This window comes from Rattus norvegicus, chromosome 17 (assembly GCF_021556685.1).
Source record: "Rattus norvegicus strain SHRSP/BbbUtx chromosome 17, alternate assembly SHRSP_T2T, whole genome shotgun sequence".
NCBI classification, from domain to species: domain Eukaryota; kingdom Metazoa; phylum Chordata; class Mammalia; order Rodentia; family Muridae; genus Rattus; species Rattus norvegicus.
In genome coordinates this window covers 39,461,449-39,473,836 of record NC_141550.1, presented here as the reverse complement: position 1 = coordinate 39,473,836, position 12,388 = coordinate 39,461,449, and positions in this window count along the sequence as shown.

Sequence of the window (12,388 nt, the reverse complement as noted above, 5' to 3'; positions counted from 1 at the left end):
CTAGAGCAAAACAAGCATCTCTGCCTTTAAATAGGTAATGAAAATACACTAAGGAACACGGGGTTTTGCACTTAATCAAACTATTGTGGGAGAAATCTCAGGGAGACTGTGGAAAAATCCCAAAAGATTGTGCATTGTTCAAATGATATCTTTTTAAAAAATATTTGTTTTATTTCTGTGTGTGTGTGCATGTTTGAATATAATATACTCTCTCTCTCTATATATAGATATATATATGTCTATATATATATATATATATATATATAGAGAGAGAGAGAGAGAGTGCTGAGTAATATCAAGAGAGACAGGGAGACTGAGATAGAGAGAGGAAGTAGAGAGGAGAATGCATTTGGGTTAGGTATGGTACAAAAGAGCGAATTTCTTGGAGCTCAAAGTATAGGTGATTGTAGAGTTCTAGAAGTCAAAATGGTCTTCTGCAAGCTGCTTAGCTCATAACCACTGAGCCATCTTTCCAGCCTGTAAATAAGTCTTACTGTGTGATATACTTAACAGTCGCAGGTAGAGACAGTTTCTTCCTTTGCCAGTTACCATGATAAAGCAATGTCCGTTTAGACAGCTTCCCTGTAAGATGATCCAGCCAATATTTTTTCTCTCTCAGAGTAAAAGTTGAGGGAGAAGATCCTAAATAACCAATCAAGTATGTAGTTAAAAAATAATCAAGTGAGCTAAAAAAGTGTCCTGTTAACAGGACAAAGCCAAACCAAAGCAAAGTGAACCATGAGTTTAAGGCACTTGCCAATACGACCAGTAATTGTTATGCAATTGTTTTCATGTTCAAACCTAGACTATGGAAACATCTGATCTGAATGTATCCTTGGTATGTCTCCTTTTACTATGTGTGATAGTAAAACATTAATTTGGGAGTTCAGTTGACCCGGCTACATATATCTAGTGTGTATTGCTTATTGTTTCCTGCCAACATGAGGTTTTTAATTTGTACTAAGTACTTGAATAATACGTAATTTCAACTCTCTTTTTAAATATATAGGTGTTTTAGGGTTATTATTGCTGGGACAAAGAAGCATGACCAAAGCAACTTGGGGAAGAAAAGGTTTATTCAGCCCATTCTTCCTCATCACTGTTCATCATCTAAGAAAATTGAGAAAGGAAAGGAATTCAAACAGGGTGGGAGCCAGGAAGCAGGACCTGATGCAGAGGGCATGGAAGGGTGCTTACTGGCTTGCTCTCCAAGGCTTGCTCATCTCTTTTCTTATAGAACCCAAGATCACCAGTCCAGGGATGGATCCACCCACAATGGACAAGGCTCTCCAAGCATTAATTAGAAAATGCTCTACCAGTTTGCATGCACTCTGGTCTTATGGAGGCATTTTCTCAATTGAGTTTCATCCCTCAAATGAATCTGCCCTGTGTCAAATTGACATAAACCCTGCCAGTATAATAGTCTATTATTGACTTTTTAAAAGATATTTTGAGAGGAACTGGCATAGGTTGTGAAACAAGGATACTTTACTAGGACAATAATGCCAGATGACGTATTGCATAGAGTATTATGGCTTTGATGATGCTAAGTCTATCTGGAGATAGTTTAGCATTTGTGTGTAAAGCTGGATTGCGAAAAGCAAAAATGTTTTTATTTGTATTTATTTTTATGAAAAAAGAAATGAGATAATATATGTATGAAATATATATTGAGTGATTTTCTGTGAAAACATAACCCTCTGACTGCTGGGCACTCTCTGTGTTAGAAGTAGGTGAGGCACAAGGACCAAATGGCTGCCCCTCAGAGTTTCCACTCCTGCCATCGTCCTTCTGTTGCATACTGCATATCTTAGAAGTCTATGAGGCGTGGTGACTGGGCAGTGCTATACAAAGGCTCTATTCCTGCTGTCTTCACTCTGTGGGATTTAAAGCTGTGTGATACAATGTAATTTGCATGATCTAATTAACTTGGATTTTAAGTTCAGTTATCTTCTTTTAATGAACTAAATTCTCATGAAATGGGCCAGGGGCTTAGTCCTAAAGAATATCAGGGTCAAAGATAAAACCAATCATATAATCACTGTCAAAGCCAAGATACTGTGGGCCTGATTCTTACTTATGTCCAATGAGCTCATTATCAGCTACTTCAGGATGAGGGGGAGATGATATGAGATTTGAGTCATGCTAGAATTAATATTAAAAAAATGATTACTTGAAACCAGATTGGGATCCACAACAATTCAAAGCAAGCCTTTCATTAACTATGTGTTCTATAGTGGGATGCCAGGTAAGAACAGCTATCAAGCAAGGGACTGAAAAATATTATCTACTGTACTTTACCCCATCCTACTCCTTTTTCCTACTTTTTGTGAGCTTAATAATTTGTATGTATATTGGCTCATTATGAGTGTGCATTTTAAATCATGTAGTCTATGTGCCATGAGTTGATTACTCTTTCTTGTCTCATCTTGTACTACTGATGAGTCGTACGACCTCCCAGCTATCTGTTATCTCATGTAGAAAATGACGCTCACTCGCCATATCCAAGCTAATTGTTTGGTTTCATAAACACTTAATGATGCTTAATTCTGAGAATCTTCTGCCTGGTTTTTAATGAAAAATGAAGAGGTCTCATAAACCTTCCCTCAGAATCCATAATCAAGTTTCTGTCTGTTAGAATTTCATGCACATGCACATGCGTGCGCACGCACACACACACACACACACACACACACACACACACTACAATGTAATGTCACTATTAAACATGAAATCTGCTTGATTTTAGAATGACCTGAAATGTGACAGCATACATTACAAGCTGGGAAATTTAATGGCCAGTAAATTATTTATTTATTTATTTATTTATTTATTTATTTATTTATTTCACACAAAGCAGCTGTAGTTAAGCAGCTGTCCAGGGGCTGTGAGCTGCAGAATTAGTAAGGCACACTGGGCTTCCTCAGCATTGACTGAAGGGTTAGATGGGCCTATTTAATTTTCCTTTATTAGGTCTGCCCTAAACATGGCAGTGTTAGCAAGAAGGTAGTTAGTGACTTATTTGCTTCATTAAAATTTATGGCACATTTTATGTTCACCATCTGGGGCAATGTCTGCCCACATCACTGTTAAAATGTAACTTAAAACCATGTCTAGCACTGATAATTGCTGGAAAAAAAAACCTATACACGGAATTCTTTTATTTTAATGCCAGAATTGGCCTGCCAGAAACTTAGCACACAGCAGTGGACCAGACAAAAGCAGTGTTTCCTGTCCTACCACAACCACTGTGAAAACACACAGTGGTGTGTTTCAGTTTTTTTAGTATAAACTTTTTGTAAGTAAGGAGGGCAGAGCAATTTATTTATTTATTTATTTTTAGAAGTTTCAATCCCCATGGAAAAATGGTGTAGCTTAAAACACCACTGGCAGCATACTATATACCTTGCTCTCCTGGGGTTAAATCTGGGCATGTTTTGGTTTAGGAGGCTAAAAATATAAAATCATTGAGTTAATTTAAATTGAAACATTATGAGATGTAAGAGGGTGCTGAGGTTTCTGAGGCTATCTGATTTACCAAACTATTCTGATGCGGTTTTGGTAAAAGATTAGCAAAGCTGTGCCTACTTAAAAGATTAACCTCCTGGCTAACTGCCAGGGCTGGTATCAGTGTGGATAGAGAAGAGTCTTCAATGACTAGGAGATCTGTTCCTCAATGACACTCTCAGATGAGGAGAGGGATCTCTGAGATGATGCTTTGTGTTCCTAAGGGTATACATGATGTTGACTAGTATTTTTATTCGAAACATAAATATATGTATGTATCATGCATACATGGTAAAATTTTGTATTGCCTGTGATATGCTGTAATGAGGCTTCTAACCTCAAATATTAAGATTGTAACATCCATAACTCTTCTTCCAGATAGAATGCTCTTCTTTCAAAGATTCATAATCAAGATGTCAATATAATAGGAGATTGTACCAGGAGTGTTGTTTTCAAAGATAGTACTTGCTATTGTTGTTTTTTAATTTAGACTTTTTATATGTTTACATATAAAGCAATGCATTTCATTATGTTTTTTAATGCATGCTTTCTTTTCTATTGAATATAATGGTAGACAATAAGGTCTTATTAGCCCAAAGCATTTTATATTTACCATGTAGGCAAAATGACTTTAAGCTTCTGATCGTCCTGCTTCTACCACCTGAGTGCTGGAACTGCAAGTCTATTCTACTTTAAGAAGAGCCTGGGTCAAACCCAGGGTTTCTTACATGTTAAGGAAATGCTCCATTGGCTGGGCCACATCATCTTCTTTTATCTGTTGTTGTTCATCTTCTTTCCCCATTCATCTTCCTGTTCCTCTGCCCCTGTATTACTGGTCTCTTTTCCTCCACCTAACACCTCTTCTGCTTTTATGTAACATGTAAGTAATCAATTATCCCCAAGAGAATAGTTTCAGACCTCATTTGCCCTACTCTGCTTTTGTTTCCTTATGCATGAAAGATGGGAAAAAGTTTGTAGATGTAACGCACAGTGCTGTGAAGTTTAAACCAGAACTAAGACTTTCCCAAAAGCTCAAAGCATCATCTAAAAGCAGTCTACTAGCTGCAGATGCAGCTCAGTGGAGCACGTGCTTAGTATATGTGAGAACTTTGGTCCAATATTTATCACCAAAACCAAACCAAGCTAATCAATTATATAAAGAAAAATGATTTGTATTATTTTGAGTAAGGAAGACAATATATGAGTTAGGAATGACTTCTGGAATCAGCATATATCCCTCTAAATAGCGATTAAACAGCTTACATAGAAGAAGGAACTGAAATTTAAGGAGCTCCAGAAAAGAAATACAGAGACCTCTGTGAATACTCACTGCTGATGGAGCTCAATAACCTCACTGCCAGGAAATCTCTTCTGCCTTTAGCTTAGATAGCTGAGTATTTTAGGAGCCCGTTTTATCATTGGGGAGCTGCCAAAATGAAGTTTGAAGTGGGAATAAAGGAATAAATACATAAGCATAGAAAGGAAATCAAACCAGATTTAACATATATACAGGTGTGTGTGCATGTATGAAATCTAGTTATAATATATAACATATAAACTATATAACATAATATATAATATATATTCCTTTTTGGTGACTGTGTATTACTGTGTAGTACTTACTTACCTGAAACATGCAACAATCCTGTCTGAGCCTCCCAAGTGTAGGGATTATAGGTTTAAATCTTCAATTCTTGCTGATCTGGAATCTCCAATTTCTCCAACTAATCATTTGGCCAAAACAAAGTCCAGTGGGAACTATCACATATATTTCCATTTGATGACTCAATATTCCAGTAATGTATGTAGGCACTAAACAGAAATCTTCTGTTTATACCCTATCTTTAAGAAACTATATCAATCTAATCTAGTCTTTTCTAAGCACCCAATGTGATGTATTACTTAGTCTTCTGTTGTTGTGATAAAATGTCATGATACCAAGTGACTGAAGATGGAAAAGTTTACCTGTGAGATCACCAAGGCAGGTGTGCTGCTTTTTTGTGATTTGGTCTTATCAGCATGACAACTAAAATCATATCGGAAAAGGGAATTTAAATTTAGGAATTACCTCTAGGCTTGTAGGCAAGCCTGTGAGATATTTTCTTCATCCAATTAATAACAGGTATGCCCATTACACTATGGGCAGTGATGGCCCTAGATGGGAGGCAGACCACCACAGGCTAAAGCTGGTATTCAATAACAATAATGGAAGAATGCCCACATATACATGGAAGTTGAACAATGCTCTACACATGATATCCTGGTCAAGGAAGAAATAAAGAAAGAAATTATAGACTTCTTAGAATTTCATGAAAATGAAGGTACAACATACCCAAACTTATGGGACACAATGAAAGCTGTGCTAAGAGGAAAACTCATAGCTCTGAGTGCCTGCAGAAAGAAACAGGAGAGAGCATATGTCAGCAACTTGACAGCACACCTAAAAGCTCTAAAACAAAAAGAAGCAAATACACCTAGGAGGAGTAGAAGGCAATAATCAAACTCAGAGCTGAAATCAACCAAGTAGAAACAAAAAGGACCATAGAAAGAATCAACAGAACCAAAAGTTGGTTCCTTAAGAAAGTCAACAAGATAGATAAACCCTTAGCCAGAATAATGAGAGGACACAGAGAGTCTTTCCAAATTAACAAAATCAGAAATGAAAAGGGAGACATAACTACAGAATCAGAGGAAATTGAAAAAATCATCAGATACTACTACAAAAGCCTATATTCAACAAAACTTGAAAATCTGCAGGAAATGGACAATTTCCAAGACAGATACCAGTTACCGAAGTTAAATCAGGAACAGATAAAGCATTTAAACAACCCCATGACTGCTAACGAAATAGAAGCAGTCATTAAATGTCTCCCAACCAAAAAGAGCCCAGGCCCAGACAGGTTTAGTGCAGAATTCTATCAGACCTCATACCAATACTATCCAAACTATTCCACAAAATTGAAACAGACAGAGCACTACCGAATTCCTTCTATGAAGCCACAATTACTCTTATACCTAAACCACACAAAGAGCCAACAAAGAAAGAGAACTTCAGACCAATTTTCCATATGAATATAGACGCAAAAATACTCAATAAAATTCTGGCAAACCGAATCCAAGAGCACATCAAAACAATCATCCAACACGATCAAGTAGGCTTCATCCCAGGCATGCAGGGATGGTTTAATATACAGAAAACCGTCAATGTAATCCATTATATAAACAAACTGAAAGAACAAAACCACATGATCATTTCATTAGATGCTGAGAAAACATTTGACAAAATTCAACACCCCTTCATGATAAAAGTCCTGGAAAGAACATGAATTCAAGGACCATACCTAAACATAGTAAAAGCCATATACAGCAAACTAGTCACTAACATTAAACTAAATGGAGAGAAACTTGAAGCAATCCCACTAAAATCAGGGACTAGACAAGGCTGCCCACTCTCTACCTACTTATTCAATATATTTCTTGAAGTTCTAGCCAGAGCAATCAAACAACAAAAGGAGATCAAGGGGATACAGATTGGAAAAGAAGAAGTCAAAATATCACTATTTGCAGATGATATGATAGTATATTTAAGTGATCCCAAAAGTTCCACCAGAGAACTACTAAAACTGATAAACAACTTCAGGAAAATGGTTGGGTAGAAAATTAACTCAAATAAATCAGTAGCCTTCCTCTACACAAAAGAGAAAGAAATTAGGGAAATGACACCTTTCATAATAGTCCCAAATAAGATAAAATACCTCAGTGTGACTTTAACCAAGCAAGTAAAAGATCTGTACAATAAGAACTTCAAGTCTCTGAAGAAAGAAATTGAGGAAGACCTCAGAAGATGGAAAGATCTCTCATGCTCATGGATTGGCAGGATTAATATAGTAAAAATGACCATTTTACCAAAAGCGATCTACAGATTCAATGCAATCTCCATTAAAATACCAATCCAATTCTTCAGAGAGTTAGACAGAACAATTTGCAAATTTATCTGGAATAACAAAAAACCCAGGGTAGCTAAAACTATCCTCAACAATAAACGGACTTCTGGGGGAATCACTATCCCTGAACTCAAGCAGTATTACAGAGCAGTAGTAATAAAAACTGCATGGTATTGGTACAGAGACAGACAGATAGACCAGTGGAGTAGAACTGAAGACCCAGAAATGAACCCACACACCTATGGTCACTTAATTTTTGACAAAGGAGCTAAAACCATCTAATGGAAAAAAGATAGCATTTTCAGCAAATGGTGCTGGTTCAACTGGAGGTCAGCATGTAGAAGAAAGCAGATCGATTCATGCTTATCACCCTGTACAAAGCTTAACTCCAAGTGGATCAAGGACCTCCACATCAAACCAGATAAACTCAAACTAATAGAAGGAAAAGTGGGGAAGCATCTTGAACACATGGGCACTGGAGAATGTTTCCTGAACAAAACACCAATGGCTTATGCTCTAAGATCAAGAATTGACAAATGGGATCTCATAAAACTGCAAAGCTTCTGTAAGGCAAAGGACACTGTGGTTAGGACAAAACAGCAACCAACAGATTGGGAAAAGATCTTTACCAATCCTACAACTGATAGAAGGCTTATATCCAAAATATACAAAGAACTCAAGAAGTTAGATTGCACGGAGACAAATAACCCTATTAAAATGGAGTTCAGAGCTAAACAAAGAATTCACAGCTGAGGAATGCCGAATGGCTGAGAAACACCTAAAGAAATGTTCAACATCTTTAGTCATAAGGGAAATGCAAATCAAAACAACCTTGAGATTTCACCTCACACCAGTGTGAATGGCTAAGATCAAAAACTCAGGTGACAGCAGATGCTGGCGAGGATGTGGAGAAAGGGGAACACTCACTCTTATATTGTTGGTGGGATTGCAGACTGGTACAACCATTCTGGAAATCAGTCTGGAGGTTCCTCAGAAAATTGGACATTGAACTACCTGAGGACCCAGCTATACCTCTCTTGGGCATATACCCAAAAGATGCCCCAACATATAAAAAGACACATGTTCCACTATGTTCATAAAAGCTTTATTTGTAATAGCCAGAAGCTGGAAAGAACCCAGATGCCCTTCAACAGAGCAATGGATACGCAAAATATGGTACATCTACACAATGGAAAATTACTCAGCTATCAAAAAACATTGTTTGAATGACTTTATGAAATTCATAGGCAAATGGATGGAACTGGAAAATATCATCCTGAGTGAGCTAACCCAATCACAGAAAAACACACATCGTATGCACTCACTGATAAGTGGATATTAGCCCAAATGCTCGAATTACCCTAGATGCACAGAACACATGAAACTCAAGAAGGATGACCAAAATGTGAATGCTTCATTCCTTCTTTAAAAGGGGAACAAGAATACCCTTGGCAGGGAATAGAGAGGCAAAGTTTAGAACAGAGGCAGAAAGAACCCCCACCTATTCAGAGCCTGCCCCACATGTGGCCCATACATATACAGTCACCCAATTAGAAGTGCAGGCCGACAGGAACCGGATGTAGTTCTCTCCTGAGAGACACAGCCAGAATACAGCAAATACAGAGGCGAATGCCAGCAGAAAACCACTGAACTGAGAACAGGACCCCTGTTGAAGGAATCAGAGAAAGGACTGGAAGAGCTTGAAGGGGCTCGAGGCCCCATATGAACAACAATGAGAAGCAACCAGAGCTTCCAGGGACTAAGCCACGACACAAATACTATATACATGGACTGACCCTGGGCTCCAACCTCATAGGTAGCAATGAATAGCCTAGTAAGAGCACCAGTGGAAGGAAGCCCTTGGTCCTGCCAAGACTGAACCCCCAGTGAATGGGATTGTTCGGGGAGGGTGGTAATGGGGGGAGGGTAGGGAGGGGAACACCCATATAGAAGGGGAGGGATAGGGGTTAAGGGGATGTTGGTCTGGAAACCGGGAAAGGGAATAACAATCGAAACGTAAGTAAGAAATATTTAAGTTAATAAAGATAAAAAAAAAAAACCAAAAAGAAATCAAACTAAGCAAGCCGTGGCGAGCAGAAGAGTAAGCAGCAATCCCATCTGCTTAAGTTCCTGCCTCTGGGTTCATATCTTGATTTTCTGCCATGATTTCTTCAGCAGTGATGGCCTCTAATGTGTAGGACTAATAAAAGTTTTCCTCCTAAAGGCCAAATAAATGTTTCCTCCATTGGGTAAATAACTGTTTTGGCCAATGTTTTATCAAAGCCGTGGAAAGCAAACTAGGACACAGGAGAAGGGTGGCAGCAAGGGGCAGGAATGCCAGAAGAAACACAAAGCTGAGAGCTCCAACCTTCACATGATAATCATGAAGCATTCTGAGTAAATCTGAAGGAGCATGACGATTTAAGCTCCTGAACTTAACCCTTAGTCACTTACTTCCTTGGGTAATGCCACATCCCCTAAACCTTCTAGAAGTGCATCACCAACTAGGGACCAGGTACTCAATTTCCCAAGCCTGTGGGGTGGTTGTTACTCCAACACCATACTCCACTAGATAGTTTTTGGTGTAGTTTCCAAAGAACTTGACTTCTGTAAAATAGAAGATATTTAAAAATAGTTCTTTGTCTCTGTTTTTCAGAGTTAACCATATACACACTTTTCTGTTCATTTTCAATGCTTTGCTTTCTATTATTTTTGAAAAATGAAAAAATTTTATACAGAGACAATCCTGCCCATGCAAATCCCCGTGCGAAAGTGATCTGACCTTACTCATCCCATGTGAACATAAAGAAATAGTGTTAGAGGCTTTTTTTTTAACTCTTACTGGAAATGGATTTTTCTTCATATCATATGTTCTGATTCTGACTTCTCCTACCCCAACTCCTCCTAGTTCCTCCCAACCTCCTCTCCTCTCCAGATGCTAATACTTGCTGTTTTTCCTTAGAAAACAAATAGGCATCCAAAATCATAATAAAATTAGATAAAACAAACAAATCAAAATAGAACAAAACAGACAAAAAAAGAGCCAAAGGGAAAAAATATGAGAAACACATGTAGATGGAGACAAACATGTTTGTTCACAAAAGCCATAAGCTAAATATAGCCCCTTCTTACAGAAACAGACACAGACTATTTTTGGTGCAAACAGAAAAATTCTAAGCTAAAATAAGTTTGCTAACATTGTTCATAGGTTTGTATTTCTATCAATGCCTGAGACATGAGACTGGGAGGAGCTGGGGGAAGGAAAAGAAATGTGAAGTGATATAGCTCTATTCTAACTAAAGTAATTAAAAACAAATAGAGATATTTTTATTATAACAAAGATATAAACAGCTACAAAATATCATATGTAATAATAAGACTAGGTACCTAATTTTAAAAATCCATTTATTTTCTATATCAAGGAATTCAAATCAGAAGTCAGTTTATGTGTCATATAAATAAGTAGAAATTTATTCTGAGCCTTCTGTGGGGCTTCGAAGCTCATGATCAAGACATGAAACCAACTACCCTACGAAATAACAGAACCAAAACCACATAACACATCCAATACTATGTGCACATACATACATAAAAATGATGCATGATACAGCAGAAAATGCTCAAACCACAAGAAAACTTAATATTAGACTTTGTAGAGTGTAACCAAAGAAGTGATTTGGGGGGAAATTTCAAATATTACATGTTTATATTAGATAAAAATAAAGATTTCCAGGCCAATATATTAAAGTAACATCTTTAGAAATTAGAAAATAAAAAAAAACCAGTTAAATCCAAATTATATTGGAAGAAATCAATAAGGATAGCAGTCAACATCAATCAAATAGAACAAGGAAAAAATAGAGAAAAATAAAAGTGTAAAATCTGTGTTAATAAAGTAACCAATAAAAGAGGAAAAATAATCATGAATAATAAAGTAAGTCACAAATAGGCAAAATTGAGAACGAAGGTGGTCACTACGGTTAATACAGAAGTTACAGAGATGATACTTGAGCATCATAAATAATTTAAGAAAGTAAATTTTATGGTGTAGATGAAAATGACTAACTAAATAAAATATGCAAAATGAGAGCTTACTCAAGACGAAAAAGATAGCTTAAACAGTTTTATCAACAAAATTGATTTGTAGTATAAATTATTTCTTTCCATGATAAAAATTAGAACACATTATTCCAATATTTCCTCAAAATTTTTCCTTAAAAATTGGCAATAAGTAATTCTAATTCTACACAACTTTTTCATAATATAAAAGATAATGGTAAATAGAATGACTTGGTTTTTGCACTTATTTTTAGTTTAAATTATATGTGATCTCTCTCTCTCTCTCTCTCTCTCTCTCTCTCTCTCTCTCTCTCTCTCTGAATGCAGTTGCCTATGGAGGCTGTTGCATCCTCTGGACCTGGAGGTTGAGGTGGTTGTGATTTGCTGTGGATGTTGAGAACCAAAGCAAGAGCAGCAAGCTCCCTTAAAAACTCCAACTCTGGTAAGCATTTCTTTTGTGGAGGCCAGATTTGTTCAAATGCCAAAACAATGCATGAAAAATATAAACTAACACTGCACAAAAAGATCAATAATTTTTAACAGCAAACTTAACATCATATTTAGCCATATATAAAAACCAAATCCCTTATGTTCAAATAGAATTTACCTCCAAAATATAGTTATATCTGAGAAAGATCAACCAATTTAGTTTATCATATTTACAGACTAAGAGAAGAAAAATTGTCCCAAAAGGAGAGAATAAATATAGAGAATGTCAATATCCATGGATGATAAAAATCCCAGAAAGTCTTACCTGTCAAGAAGTAGAGAGGACATTTTCTAATCTGATAAGCAGCTTACAGACAACACCAGAAAGGGGCATCATACTCAGTACTGAAGGAGTGCCTGTCTTTCTCCTTACGCCTACAGCAAAGTAG